Source organism: Zea mays, chromosome 7, assembly GCF_902167145.1.
Source record: "Zea mays cultivar B73 chromosome 7, Zm-B73-REFERENCE-NAM-5.0, whole genome shotgun sequence".
NCBI classification, from domain to species: Eukaryota; Viridiplantae; Streptophyta; class Magnoliopsida; order Poales; family Poaceae; genus Zea; species Zea mays.
The window spans coordinates 100,146,498-100,162,577 of NC_050102.1; the positions used below are offsets into that span (position 1 = coordinate 100,146,498).

At 48.6% G+C, this 16,080-nt stretch overlaps 1 non-coding gene and 1 pseudogene across 1 annotated transcript; one reads left to right on the forward strand and one right to left on the reverse strand.

Moving 5' to 3' along the window:
* The window catches only part of LOC103634043 (histidine protein methyltransferase 1 homolog), a 46,407-nt pseudogene that overhangs the window by 1,601 nt on the left and 28,726 nt on the right, over positions 1-16,080 (forward strand).
* TRNAK-CUU (transfer RNA lysine (anticodon CUU)) lies at positions 11,019-11,095 on the reverse strand. The gene has a single exon. It is a non-coding gene; the product is annotated as a tRNA-Lys (tRNA).

Sequence of the window (16,080 nt, forward strand, 5' to 3'; positions counted from 1 at the left end):
TATGGTGACTAAAATATGGTGATTAAACTTTAGTTCTTTAGTCACCAAGACGTGACTAAAATTGACTACAGTAGTATTTTTACCTTATTTGCCCTCTCAACTTTCTTCTTAGCAAACATCCATTAATTAATAGGAGTAAAACAATCATTATTCACAGTAATTAATGTTCTTCAGTCCGGTTTAGTCACCGGAACCAAACAGGGTATTTTAGCGACTAAACTTTACTCACTAAAATTTAGTCTAGTGACTAAAGAAACCAAACAGGGCCTAGACGCCATCTCTTGCATCCGTCGCGATTCCCGAAACCTTCAGTCCTTCACCTCGCCGTGCTGGTTGGACGTATTCCGTGGAGGTTCTCCAACTGTTACAATGGGAAAATTGCTTTTTAGGTTGTTTATCGTTGCCGCTCGCCAAAATACCCTATCATTCGTTGTACTCACTTAATTGCACCATTTAAACAACGCGTAATAGATAAAATGCCCCATTGTAGCTATTGGCTGGCTTTCTGCGAGGTACTTCTTCATTCTCCATCTCTCTCTGCTTATTTCGGTGTTCTCGCTTTGGGTGATAGCGTTGAAGGTTGGATCATTGGCTCTTTGCCTGACGGTGTTGCAGGAATCGACCGTTGCAGCAGCTAGGTTGGAGCCGGTCGTGGTCCATGACTCCTTGATGATCTACAAAGTACGGAAGCTAACTGTAAGCAAGGTTCAGAAGACACTGCCACTGGAGAACGGCGACCAGGCCGCAGTCGAAGCCAGGAGAAGCAAGCGCACCAAGAAGCCCAATGTCAAGTACGTTGGAGGCCCATGGGTGAACTAGGTCTATTACTGTAGCATATAAATACTTGTCTGTAATAAGTGAACCGTAGACTGGAACATACCTGTTGGCGGCGGCTGGCTTGTTGCCTGTCCGAGTCCTCATACACCTGTGTTGAAACCTTATCGAAGTAAATCCCACCACCACCAATTGATCCCAAAGCAGATTCTAGTCTCTGTGATCGCATTGCTAACATCTGGTACCAGAGCCAAATCTGGATCCGCCCCACGGATACCGGACGAGGTTGCAGACCAAGGGAGAAGAGATGGCACCACCGAAAGGAGATGATCCGATGTCTCAGATCCTTGCTCGGATTGAGGAAGGCAACCGGGAGACCCATCGAAGGATGGAGGAGATGAAGGTGTCTATGAGCGGGATGGAAACGACGGTGCGAAGTGTGCTGATGGAGCAAGGTGAATTTCAGAAGTGGCGCCCGGAAGTGGAGCACAAGGTGTCGCAGATCGGGGAGGCGCTCGCGGCGATTCAAGCCAAGGTGGATCAATTCGTACATCCGACTGCGCGCGAGCATCATCAGGCGGATGGTGCATCGGGAGCCGCTCATCGGGGTTTTCCCTCCACGGAGGCGATGCACGGGCAAACAGGCCACCGCAAGGATGAACCATACCGGAGACCGGGTGCCAGGACCGATGAGGTTCGAACACCCCCTCCGGTCAAAGGTACGGTTCCAAGCAATACTCCACATCAGTTTCGCTGGGAATCTGAAGGGCGCCAGTCTATGGGAGAGTGGTCTCAAGGGTCTGGTCTAGGGTCTGTAGGACCTAGCATGAATTTCCCTTTGTTTGATGGTTCAAACCCTAAGCTCTGGAAACATAGAAGTGAAACCTATTTCGAATTTTATCTGGTGCCTAGGGAGCGATGGATTAGGATGTCGATCATGTACTTTGAAGGTCCTGCCGTGTTCTGGGTGCAGTCCATGGAAGATAAAATCAGGGGGATGGACTGGGAGGAGTTTTGTACCCACCTAATCACACGTTTCGGGAGGGATCAACATAATCTGTTGATAAGACAATTCTATCACATTAAACAGATCACATCCGTAGTGGACTATGTAGAGCAGTTTGATATCTTAATGCACCAGCTTTTAGCACACGAAAATCAGCTCACATCTTCCATGATCACTGCTAGATTCATTGACGGGCTTAAGGATGAGATTAAATCTGTAATTCTTATTCAGCGTCCGTCAGACTTGGATACTGCTTGCTCCCTTGCCCTATTGCAGGAGGATGTGCTGATCTGCACTGGAAGAAAGGAGATTCGGAGAATGGAGGGTGGAGGATTTTCCAAACCAACCGGAAGATTCAGTCCGGTGTCGGGATCTAATTCAAATGTAAATGGGGGTCGGAATGCTCAGTCCACAAATGAACGCCGAGGTGTGACCACCATGAACCCGAGAACAGATGATGGTAAATTGTCGGCGCTGAAGGCCTACAGGAGGGCTAAGGGTCTGTGCTTCAAGTGTGGGGAAAGGTGGGGTCAGAATCATCAGTGTTCTGCAAATGTCCCATTACATGTGGTGGAGGAGATGTGGGCTATGGCACAGGCAACTGAAGAAAGTGACAGCAATGAGGAGTTGGAAAATACTTATGAAAAAGAGGAAGAAGTAGAAATTCTAGCTATATCTGCAGCAGCGGTTAGTGGAGGCGAGGGCAATCGAACGATTCGACTGTTAGCATCTGTTTGTGGACAGCAGGTGTTAATTCTAGTGGACTCGGGTAGCTCTGGAAGTTTCATGAGCAACAAGCTAATGGGAACAATATCACCGGTGCAAAAATTACCAAGGCCAATTCGAGTGAAGGTAGCAGATGGAAGGATATTGTGGAGTAAGCATTGGGTTCCTAATTGCAAGTGGCTCTGTGGGGGAGTAACATTTCACATGGATTTGAAAGTGTTACCACTCAGTGGATACGACATGATATTGGGAATGGACTGGTTGGAAGGGTACAGCCCTATGGCTGTGCATTGGGCTGAAAAATGGATGAAGTTTTTATATAATGGAAAGGAAGTTCTTCTGCAGGGACTCAAACCTCAACTGGGAAGTTGCAGACAGCTCTCAAGTACACAACTTAGAGGGTTGGTCAAACAGGACGCTGTGGCACAGCTGCTGGAAATCCGAGTGGCAACCCAGACTGACAATTCAGGAATACCCCCGGTGATTGAACAACTGGTGGACTGTTATCAGGACCTGTTCCAGAAACCAAAGGCATTGCCACCTAAAAGGTCCATCGATCACTCTATCCCTCTAATACCGGGTGCACTTCCATTTCGGTTGAGGCCCTATCGGTATACCCCACAACAAAAGACTGAAATCGAGAAACAGGTGAAGGAGATGTTAGAGAACGGAATCATTCAGCCCAGTTCAAGCCCGTTTGCCTCCCCTGTCCTCCTGGTCAAGAAGAAAGATGGAGAATGGCGAATGTGTGTGGATTATCGACGGTTAAACACCTACACCGTCAAGAACCGATATCCAATGCCATTATTTGATGAAATCACGGATGAGCTAAGTGGGTCAACCATTTTTACCAAGTTAGATCATCGATCCGGGTACCACCAGATACGCATCAAAGAGGGTGAGGAATATAAAACGGCATTTCAAACACACCACGGGCACTTTGAATACAGAGTAATGCCATTTGGTCTAACAGGGGCACCAGCCACCTTTCAGGATTTTATGAACAAAGTATTGTCGACTTTGCTGAGGAAATGTGTGGTGGTCTTTCTTGATGATGTGCTGGTGTATAGCCGGGGTTTGGAGGAGCATGTGGAGCATCTGGAGCAGGTTTTTAAATTGCTGAGGCAACATCAATTGAAATTGAAGTTATCTAAATGCTTGTTCGCACAGGAGAAACTGGAATTTTTGGGCCATGTTATCAGCTCAACAGGAGTGGCAACTGATCCGAACAAGGTAAAGATCATATTGGAATGGCCACGACCCACCTGTGTCAAGGACGTGCGCAGCTTCCTAGGAATGACAGGGTATTATAGGAAGTTTGTGGCTCAATTTGGAATCATCAGCAAGCCTCTGACCAATTTATTAAAAAAGGATACCGTCTTCCTTTGGGATGATCAAGCCCAGCGATCCTTCGATACATTGAAGATGGCACTCTCCCAGGCACCAGTGTTAGCCTTGCCAGATTTTAACAATACATTCACTATTGAAACAGATGCCAGTGGGCTCGGAATTGGAGCTGTGTTACAACAGCAGGGGCATCCCATTGCTTATATTAGCAAAGCACTAGGTCCTAAGAATTTGGGTTTGTCGACCTACGAAAAAGAATGTTTGGCTATTCTATTTGCTGTTGAGCATTGGCGACCGTATCTACAAAACGGTGAATTTGTGATCAAAACAGACCAAAAGAGCTTGACTCACTTGGATGACCAACGGATATCTACTCCTCTGCAACAAAAAGCCCTCACTAAACTGCTTGGCTTGCAGTTCCGAATTGTGTACAAGAAAGGAGTGGAAAATAAGGTAGCTGACGCTCTATCTCGCCGTCCGAACTTTACAGAAGATGAACCACATGCACAGTTGCATAGCATATCAGTATCGACAGTGGTACCTAGCTGGCTGGAAGAAGTGAGGGCGGGGTATGATGCTGATGAAAATGCCACAAATTTATTAAGACGAATGACTGCTGGGGAGGTTGCGGGAGAATTCACCTACAAAGGAGGGATCATAATGTACAAGGACCGGGTGTGGCTGGGCTCAAACCAATCCATGCAACATAAAGTGATGGCTGCATTACATGACAGCGCAGTGGGAGGTCACTCGGGATTTCCAGTTACCTACAGACGCATAAAGGCTCATTTCAGCTGGCCAGGAATGAAACAAGCAGTGAAAACCTTTGTCCAAACCTGCCTAATCTGCCAGCAGGCCAAAGCAGAAAGAGGTCGTTATCCTGGTTTATTGATGCCATTACCTATACCAGAGCAGGCATGGCAGGTAGTAAGTCTGGATTTTATATCTGGTTTACCTATTTCCCATCACTACAATTGTATCATGGTAGTGGTTGATAAATTTTCAAAATATGCCCATTTTCTAGCATTGGCCCATCCGTTTTCTGCTCTGTCAGTGGCCAAGCTATATCTGAAGGAGGTCTATCGTTTGCATGGTTTACCATCCTCTATCATCTCAGATCGAGACCCTGTTTTTACCAGCAAGTTGTGGCGTGAACTGTTCACTTTGGCAGGCACCAAACTGTGTATGAGCAGTGCTTACCACCCGCAGTCTGATGGACAGACGGAACGGGTGAACCAGTGCCTGGAGACTTATCTGCGGTGCTTCGTGCACTCCTGTCCCCGACAATGGTATTCCTGGATATCCCTAGCAGAATTCTGGTATAATACCTGTTATCACACCGCGCTGGGAAAATCACTGTTTGAGGTTCTTTATGGCCATACTCCTTCACAGCTTGGACTGATATCTGCTGACCAATGTTCAGTACCAGATCTGCAGGATTTGCTCCAAACCAGGCAGCAAGTACTGCAGCAAGTGAAAATGCACTTACAGAGAGCCCAGGATCGCATGAAGAAGCAGGCTGACAAGAAACGAGTGGAGAGAAGCTTTGAAGTGGGAGATTGGGTGTTTCTGAAGCTCCAACCATACTGCCAACAATCAGTCACGGCAAGAATGAACCAAAAGCTGTCCTTTCGGTATTTTGGACCTTTTGAGATTGTGAAGAAGGTTAACCAAGTGGCATATGAGTTGCAACTTCCGCCAGGCAGCGTCGTCCACCCCGTGTTTCATGTATCACAACTGAAACCTGTATTAGGCAAACATGTTCCTGTATGTGCGGAGTTACCTGATCTGTCACATGAGCTACAGGTACCTGAACAGGTGATTGATTCACGGCTAACCAAGAAGGGCTCCAAGGTGATATCGCAGATACTAGTGAAATGGTCAGAATGGCCAGAATCACTCGCTACATGGGAGGATGAAGAAGCTATCAAGCAAGCGTTCCCGTACGCTCCAGCTTGGGGTCAAGCTGTTTCTGAAGGGGGAAGGGATGTAAGCAAGGTTCAGAAGACACTGCCACTGGAGAACGGCGACCAGGCCGCAGTCGAAGCCAGGAGAAGCAAGCGCACCAAGAAGCCCAATGTCAAGTACGTTGGAGGCCCATGGGTGAACTAGGTCTATTACTGTAGCATATAAATACTTGTCTGTAATAAGTGAACCGTAGACTGGAACATACCTGTTGGCGGCGGCTGGCTTGTTGCCTGTCCGAGTCCTCATACACCTGTGTTGAAACCTTATCGAAGTAAATCCCACCACCACCAATTGATCCCAAAGCAGATTCCAGTCTCTGTGATCGCATTGCTAACACTAACGTGCTCGCTCGCTTGCTTGCCTTGTGTTCGTGTAAATGCCTCTCTCACTATATACTGTAAGAACTACTCCGTATGCAATACTGCCAAGGGAGAGGTGATAAATGCATACATGGAAAATTCTGTTTGCATTTACTTAGATCCTGTTTGATTAGAGAGACTAATCTTTAGTCCCTAGTGTTTAGTCCCTATTTTACTAAATGGAAGATTAAACTAGGGACTAATTGATTTTAGTCTCTAGTCCCCCATATGAGTGCTAAAGGGACTAAAGGACAACATTTACTCTAATCATCCTTGCCTAAAAACTAGCGACATACATAGGAAACAAGAAAAGGGGTATTTCGGTCTTTATGTGCTAGATTTAATGTATTTAGAATCTGTTTAGTCCCTACAAGCTATAACCAAACATGGTAGAGACTAAAGTTTAGTCACAGGACTAAGGGTGTGTTTGGTTCCTTTAGTCCAGGGACTAAAGTTTAGTTAGGTGGCCAAAGTTTAGTCTCTACCCTGTTTGGTTGTATTGACTGTTGCAACTGAAATAAATGAGAGGCAAAGTGGAATTAATATGATTTAGTTTCTTTTAGTTACCCCTTTAGGGACTAGAGATAAAAACAGTTTAGTCCCTGTTTTAGTCCCACCGTTTGTCAATTTATAGACTAAATGTTACTAAAATGAAAGGACTAATCTTTAGTCCCTCAAACCAAACGGGTCTAAAGCTTTAGTCCTAGAACTAATGGAACCAAATGGGGTCTTATTTTCTCCGCCGAAGATACCTAGTTCAAATTTCATAAATATCTACAAGATAAAAAAAATGACATGCGGTATAGGGACACAATAAAGAAGACAAACACAACTATCATTACAACGTTTTCTCCCTTTTATTATTACAAACTTTTGATTTCTTGTTTCAAAGGTTGTGCTACCCAATGTAAGTCATATTATACATAAAAAAATCATGTTGAATTGATGCCCAGACTAAATGTTTGCATTTGACAATGTTGCCTTGCTGCAAGAACGTAATTTAGCCCACTAGTTATTTGCACATCTGAGAAGCGGCAACAGTGTGTTAATCGCTTTACCAATCTTTTCTTACCATACGCTGCTGAGAATGATGCAAGTATCATGTGCTGGAAATATTCGCTTCTATACAAGCGCTTTAGCATGCCAATTGAACATCATTGTAACTTTTGGCACCAAGTCGTGCTTATGCAAAAATTGGCATACTGAATAGATACTTCACAATAAAGAAAAAGGTGATCCTGTTGGAAAACTGAAGACTTCAAACACTCATCTTCCCTCCTATCCATTTCTTTTAGCCTTGAAATAGTTGCCTCCAACCCGCCTTTGGCTTCTTTTCTTCGCAGGTCAGGGAAGTAGGTGATATTGCACATAGGCACATTAGGTAGCAACTATGTTTTTAAGTTGATTACTGAATACTGATGTTTGACAATTGACAAGGTTTTAGCCATGGGTGGTTCTCAGTCCGGTATGTGAATCAGGGAGCCAAAGTGGAATCCAGTATATGACCACTATACTTGATCTAGCTATCATTGTTTGGGCCCATGCATTAGTGAGTGAGAAACATAGGTGGAAGATGATTGTAGTTACTTATCCGATAGTTTTAGATACTTAGACTTATAATATTGTGAATTTAATTTCTACTGTATCTGAAGGAGGCTTTGGGTGCATGCCTGTCTACACAGCTGGTCATTGGTATCTCCTTGTGATGATGTTAAACTAAGCCAATTTTCTTTCTCAATCTTATCAGGGGAGAGTGAGTACATCTGATGTGTTTGGTGTCAAAGACTGATTTGGTCCCAGGAAAATATGAAGGTGAAGACTAAATACTGATTGTTTTATTTGGCTCTTTGAACTTGAGCACAACCATGGGCGTCAGGTGGATTGAAGCTGTGGGAAGGTTCATTAGACTTGGTGAAGGCCCTGAATTCTGATATCAAAGAAGATAAATTGCGTCTAGAAGGCAAACACGTATTAGAGGTGCGATGCTTGCTCTTAGGTTCATGGTTATGCATGTACCATGTGAATCTCTGTTTGTTAATTAAATTCTTTTTCTACTGAAATCTCTGAGTCTTGTTACTTTTGGCGCAACCTTTTCCCTTTTCTGCAATAATGGATGCAAGCAGCTTTTGTCTATGATCCTGCAAATGTGCCATTTTATGCAGGTTTCTGCATTTGTGGGCTCGCAGACAAGCCTGTATCCTGCAGTGTATGTATACTTGCCAACAAATAAATCTTCACAGGTAATCTTGTGGTAGAATGTCCAAGTGACCGAATTTTTCAACAAAATTATTCAATGAAACAGTTTAAGCAGGAAACCCATGTATTATAACTTTATAAGCAAGCTACATATGTTAGCTACTTTATTTTGATTTTTTAGCTTGGATGTGGACATGGCCTCCCTGGCATTTTTTGCAGGTCTCAAGGTATCGCCTTGATTCTTACCTTTATTGTCATTTTCAAATAATTCCTCGTGTATATTGATTTTCAAAAACTTGAACTGTCAGGGTGCTGACCTGATTCATTTCCAAGATTTCAATGCCGAGGTGCTTAGGTGCTTGACTATGCCAAATGTAAAAGTCAATCTTTTCAAGGACTGACCTGAAGGAACATGTCCATCTCGGATTGTTGGTTTCTTTGCTGGTGATTGGAGTGAAATGGACAAGCTACTATTTTGCGGGGATGCTGAGCAAGGCAAAATAGCCAGTGGTGATACAGAAGGTAAAGTGAGTAATGGTTATGATATCATCCTGATGGCTGAGACTGTCTACACGCTATCTTCCCTTCCAAACCTCTACAGGCTTATCAACAAGGTCAACATTCAAAATTTTCATTTTGCTGAATATTCTTTCTCGAACATCAAAATTTGCTTAATATCGTTAGTCTTACTGAAAGGGAAATAAGGTCAAACCTTTTCCTAAATGATTTTGGTGGTTGAATTGCCTAACACAAATAATTGAACTAACTAGTTTGCTCTATATTACATGTTCTACAGGTGCCAAAGGTTCAACACAAATTAATAAAAAGTTAAAGTTAGAGTTCAAAAAGAAAGAAGCAAAACCAACCGAAGGCTGCCCTGTTCTGGACTTCTGGTGCACCGGACTGTCCGGTGCACCAGGGAGATCAACTCTGAACTGCTCAGCTTCGGGTTTTTGGAGAGCCACTCCGCTATAATTCATCGGACTATCCGGTGTAGCACCGAACTGTCCTGTGTGTCATGCGGAGCAACGGCTACAGCGCAACGGTCGACTCCAACGAAAACCTGAAAAGCGCTACAGTGCGCGGACAGTTCGCGCAGAGTCAGAGCAGGCGCCAGAAGGCGCAACAGACAGTGAACAGTGACTGTCCGGTGCACCACCGGACTGTCCAGTGGCTCAGGCTGTCAGAGCTCCAACGGTCGAACCCTAACGGTTGGGTGACGTGGCTGGCGCACCGGACAGTGTTCGGTAGCGCACCGGACTGTCCGATGCGCCCATCGACAGACAGCCTTCCCAACGGTCATTTTGGTGGTTGGGGCTATAAATACCCCCCAACCACCACACTTTAAGGCATCCAAGTTTTCAACCATTGCATTCAATACAAGAGCTCTAGACTTCACTCCAAGACACAAACAAGAGATCAAATCCTCTCCCAAGTCCAAGATCACTCCAAACAATTAGTGACTAGTGAGAGAGATATTTGTGTTCATTTGAGTTCTTGTCGCTTGGATCGCTTTTCTTTTTCCTCCATTCTTGTTCTCAAGCAACTTGTAATCAAGCAAAAGACACCAAGTTGTGGTGGTCCTTGTAAGGGGTCTAAGTGACCCGTTGATTATGGAGAAAAGCTCACTCGGTCTAGGTGACCGTTTGAGATAGGGAAAGGGTTGAAAGAGACCCGGTCTTTGTGACCACCTCAACGGGGAGTAGGTTTGCAAGAACCGAACCTCGGTAAAACAAATCACCGTGTCATCCGCTTTCATTTGCTTGTGATTTGTTTTCACCCTCTCTTTCGGACTCGACTTTATTTCTAACGCTAACCCCGGCTTGTAGTTGTGCTTAAAGTTCATAAATTTCAGATTTGCCTATTCATCCCCATCGACTTTCAATTGGTATCAAAGGCCGGTACTTCATTAGAGTCTAACCACTTGAAGTGATGTCGAGAGCATCCGCCAAGAGGGAGATGGAGACCGACACAAGCCGCGGGAGAGCTCTATCGAAGGAGTCTGGCGCCAAAGGAAGGGAGGAATCACCTCCCCGCGTCAAGTTGCATCAGAGTGGCGACAAGAAGAAAAAGATGAAGAAAGTGGTCTACTACGAGACTGACTCTTCGTCGCCATCCATCTCCGGCTCCGACGCACCGTCCGTCACTTCTAAGAGCCATGATGTTGGGGCGAAGGGAAAGACGCTACCCTTTGCTCCAGGCCTTCGTCAATCTCGCTGCACCAACGAAGGCAAAACAATCGGCGCGAGCCACCCTACGTCCTCTACGCTACAAGACGAAGGCCTACGACGAGGTCGCCCCATCCCACTTCCTCACTCAACCTGGAGGCCCACGTGGGATTCGGCCCATTGTAACAGGCCCCGCACCGAAGGAGTGTGTTACAGGCCCGATTTGTAGTGTATTTTCTGTAATGACAGTCTGTAACCCTCCCTTATGGGAATATTCCGGGGATAGTCCAGGTGCCCGAGGGCACATGCGTCCTTACATCGAGACGTTGGGCACTCAGGCACCTATAAATACCCCCGTAGCCCTTGAGAGGCTAGATTAACAGAGCAATCGCCATCTCGAGTTAAACCTTGTTTGCATTCCTTTCACTCCCTCGTTGGATCATCTTGCCCAGGAGAGCAAGTACCAAAATTTGGTGCCCACCGTGGGGCTCGAACCCACGACCACAAGGTTAAGAGCCTTGTGCTCTACCGACTGAGCTAGGCTCAAGGGCAGACCAGGCGAAGACGTCCTTATTTCTGGAGAGACAGGAGATGAGTTTCTCCTCGTCTTGCGAAGTCAGGTCTTCTCTTATGATGACCGTTTGCTTGGGCGTTGCCTGGTCAAGGGGAACTGTCTTCGTTCCATCGTTGCTCTGCAGTTGTGCCTTTTCATGCTCGTTGACGGTTGGGCGGGTAGCCTCGGGGACTTCGCGCTGCGTCGTAAGGCAGTGTACGTTCCGTTGCCCTGGAACGAAGTCTCTTTCAATGTTGCGCGCAGTCTGCTGGTTGCCGTAGACTGTGATCACGCCTTGCGGACCCGAGATTTTCATGCACAGGTAAAGTCCGTGAATGGTCGCTTCAAACTTGTTGATGGAGCCCCGACCCATTATGGCGTTGTACGGGTATACCATGTCGACGATGTCGAAGGTGACCTGCTCGCTTCGTGCATTGGGTGCTACACCGAAGGACAAGGGTAGCTCTATCTTGCCCACAGGAAAGGTGCCCTTGCCGCCGAAGCCATATAGGGGATTGTCCGAAGGCTTAAGTAAACTGTGGCTGATGCCCATGCGGTCGAAGGCGTGGAGGAAGATGATGTCCGCCTGGCTGCCGTTGTCAACTAAGACTTTGTGTAGGTCCCAACCTGCCACACTGCAGTTGATTACTATGGCGTCAATGTGGGGTGCGCTGCGCAGGTCGACATCTCTAGCGTCGAAGGTCAGCGGCACGTGGGACCACTTCGTTTGCACGACTGGGCCGGTGACGACGACGTGGTTGATGCTTCGTTAGTGGTCCCTCTTCTGTCGCTTCGTGTCGAAGTCGACGCTGGACCCCCCAGTGATCATGTGAATGACTCCGCGATACGGCTGATCAGCGAAGTCTTCTTGTTTTGGTGCTTGGGGGTGATTTGGGTGGTGGATGTTTGGCTGATGCGGGTGTGGAGGCGGGAGTGGGGGTGGTACGACTTGTACCTCCTGGTGGTGTTGGTATGCATGGTTAGGTGGATGCTGAGCGGGGTCGTGGTTGTATGGTTGTGGGAGGTGGTGTTGATATGTGTGCGCGACAACTCTTGGGTTGTCGGCTAGTTGCGCCCGAGACATCCTGTCCCTGGTGGCCTTCGTTCCTGGGCAGTCCCTCGTTGGGTGCGCGCAGTCTTCGCCGTGAAACAGGCAGTAAAATCTGCGCGGCTGCTGCGCCCGTCACCGGCCCCGACCACGAGTGCCATTGTCGCGGCCCTGGGGGATAATCTTGACGGCGAGGGGCCTTGCCGGCGGGGTGCTGGTTGGCAATGTTATGCACCTGCTGCTGACTGCGGCTGTCCCGACTGCAGTCTGACTGCGAAGGTCTTGTCCATGTTCGGCTGGACTGCGGAGGGTCGTTGGGTTTCCTCTGGGACTCGACCTTGCGCTGGTGGAGCTCTTCAGTGCTGATAGAGTTCTTGGAGGTTCTTGGGTGGGTCCCTGATGCAGTGGCTATAAAGGATGCCAGCCCGAAGGCCACTGATGGCGTAGTGAATGGCAATTTGGTCGTCGACCGAAGGCAGTTGTGACTTGAGAGTCAGGAACTTGCGGTAGTACTCCCGCAGGGTTTCTTTCTCTAGCTGCTTGCAGAGTGACAGTTCGGCCAAGGCATCGGTGTCTGGGCGGTACCCTTGGAAGTTGAGCAGAAATTTGTCCCGGAGACTTCTCCAGGAGTCGATGGACAATGGGGGCAACATGGTGTACCAGGTCAGGGCCGGGCCTTCGAGGGCGATGATGAAGGACTTGGCCATCGTGGCGTCGTCCCCTCCAGATGATGCGACAACGACTTGATAGCTCATGATGTACTGTGCTGGTCGGTGCTGTCATTGTACTTGGGGTAGGTCCCTGCCCTAAAGTTGGCAGGCCATGGTGACACTTGCAGTTGCGGCGCCAGGGGGCTCCGCTCATCAAGGTAGTTGATGCCTTGGAATGCTGCGGCGTGCGGGGCGAAGGGTCCGCGCTGAGGAATGAATAGGTCTCTGACTGGCGCGCGCTGTTGGAGGGGCGGGCCGTGTTGCAGATCATGTTGGCCTTCACGCTGCATGAGCGCAATCTCTTGCTCGAGTTCCTGAGCCCTCTGCTCCTCGTCTCGTATCATCTGGCACACCTAGGCCTGCGCGGAAACGCGTTGGCGCTTGGCCTCGAGGATTTCTTTCTGCTTCTGGAGGTTGGGTTCTTGATGTGCTGGGCCCGCAGCTGTAGCTGTTCTTCTGCTGAGACGCCGATGACTTCGCCGTCCTCTGTGGCATTTTCGCCCTCTAGCGGAGCGAAACCTGGGGGTGGTTCCTGTGGCTGTCCTCCGGAGCTGCAGGTGCGGAGGCTGCCCTCGGGAGTTGGTTGATCGTTGCGCTGTCTCTTGCTGACGGCGTCGTCTTCGCAGGCTTCTTGGTGGGTGGTGTCTGCAAGGGCCTTGCCCTTTTTCTCGGCTAGCAGCGCTGCCTTCGCTGCTTCGTCAACGGATGGGGCTGCCTTCGCTGCTTCGTCAACGGATGGGGCTGCCTTCGAGCTTCTTGGGTGCCATCGCAGGTGGTTTGTTCATAGCACGAACGATGGGCGCCAAATGTTGGTACTTGCTCTCCTGGGCAAGATGATCCAACGAGGGAGTGAAAGGAATGCAAACAAGGTTTAACTTGAGATAGCGATTGCTCTGTTAATCTAGCCTCTCAAGGGCACTGTACGGGGGTATTTATAGGTGCCTGAGTGCCCAACGTCTCGATGTAAGCGCAGCCCTAGTCCAAGAGTAGAACAGGGAGGGCACGACCCGACAATATCCAGTCTACTATGTCTCTGAGGTTCTCATGGCCTCTAAGTGTAACATGACCGAGTTAGAGAAAATCTCCTACGCAGTCACCATGGCATCACAAAAGTTGCGTCATTACTTTGAGGCATTCAAGGTGTGGGTCACCTCGGATAGGAGACTAGGAGAGCTGTTCCGCAACCCGGAGGCATCTGTCCGGATCGCCAAATGGGCAGCCGAGCTCTCCGGCTACCATATCACCTTCGAGCCCAGAACAACAATCAAGTCGCAGGTCCTGGCAGACTTCATCGTTGACTGGACAGGGCCAATAACGCAGCAGGACGAGCCAGCAGAGAAAGTGTGGACCATTCACTGCAACGGCGCATGGTGCCATGCGGGGGCAGGCGCAGCCGCAGTCATCACATCACCCATGGGGGTTAAACACAGATATGCAGCACGCCTTAGCTTTGCTTTGGAGTCCGACAGATGCACCAACAACGTAGCAGAGTACGAAGCTGTCATCCTGGGTCTTCGCAAGCTACGAGCGCTTGGTGTCACTACCTGCATAATCAAAACAGATTCCAATGTGGTCGCTGGCCAGGTCGAAAAAGAATATTCAGCAAAAGACCCCGCACTCATGCAGTATCTCACGGCTGTTCGCAGTCTTGAGAGACAATTTAAGGGCTTTACCTTGCAACATGTGGATCGAGCCAAGAACGAGGAGGCCGACGCATTGGCCAAAGCAGCCACCAGAGGCGAGGCCTTGCCCTCCGACGTGTTCTACCACGTCATCGGCACGCCAGCCGTCCGCAGTCCAGAGGGCCTACAGATAACCAACGACGTCGAGGGCCATCGCATAGTCAACCTCATCATGACCGAAGATTGGCGGGCCCCAATCACCCTGTTTCTGCAGGGATATTACCATCCAAGCGACGTCAACGAGGCCAAGCGCCTCAAGCACCAAAGCCGGGACTTCGCAATCATTGAGGGTGAGCTATACAAGAAGGGGGTCAGTCAACCCATGCTTAAATGCGTCACCGAAACTAAAGGCGTCCAGATCCTGCGCGAAGTCCACAGCGGAACTTGTGGCTCTCATTCGGGGCCTAGGGCCCTCGCTGCCAAGGTGATCCGTCAAGGGTTCTACTGGCCCGCTATAATCTGTGTCGCGAATCGAGTCACGCGGTCGTGCGAAGCCTGCCAGAAGTTTTCTCCCTGTTCAGGCAACCCTTCGCAATACATAAAGCTGATTGCCCACACATGGCCACTTCAACGCTGGGGGCTGGATATTGTTGGGCCTCTTCCCACGGCCCAAGGAAACCTCAAGTTCACCTTCGTCGCCGTCGAGTATTTTACCAAGTGGATCGAGGCAAGGGCAGTATCGACAATAACGTCGAAGACTGCCTAGAAGTTCTTCTGGCAAAACATCGTTTGCCGATTTGGAGTCCCGTCCGAGCTCACAGTCGACAATGACAAACAGTTTGACAGCCAGGATTTCAGAGACTTCTGCTTCTCCATCGGCACCAAGCTTGCCTTCGCTTCAGTATATCACCCACAATCTAACAACGTCGTCGAGCGCGCCAACGACAAGATTTTTACTGCCATCAAGAAGAGGCTTCTGGACGACAGGAAGGGTAAATGGGCCGACCAACTGCCTGAAGTAGTCTGGGCACTCAACACAACCGAATGCCGGGCAACTGGATTCACTCCATTCCGACTGCTATATGGATCAGAGGCCATGACCCCGCAGGAAATAAAGCACAGGTCCCCTCGAACAAGCGCATATGCCATCCCCGACGTCGACAAAACCACGTCCAAAGACCTCATCGACGGAGACCACGTCTTCGCCCTGTAGGCCCTCAACAAATACCAAGCTCAAACGAAGTCCTGGCGCGACCACGCAGTCGTCCCAAGAGAATTTAACGAAGGAGACCTCGTACTCGTCCGAACCACCCGGACAGAGTCACAAGGCAAGCTGGAGCCAAAGTGGGAAGGTCCATTCATCGTCAAGTCGAAGGCGTCCCCCAGCGCATACAGGCTAACAACGCCATCAGGCGAAGACCTAAACCATTCCTGGAATATTGACAATCTACGCAAATTTTTTGTCTAAGTCTTTAGGGCCTACGTGCCCTTGTAATTCACCAAACAACGTTATTCAGGCCCGCACTCTTTTCCTCCCGGGGGGTGAGGTTTTTAACGAGGCGGAGCCATTTAATATATCTGCAAAAACCCCCGCAAAAACTAA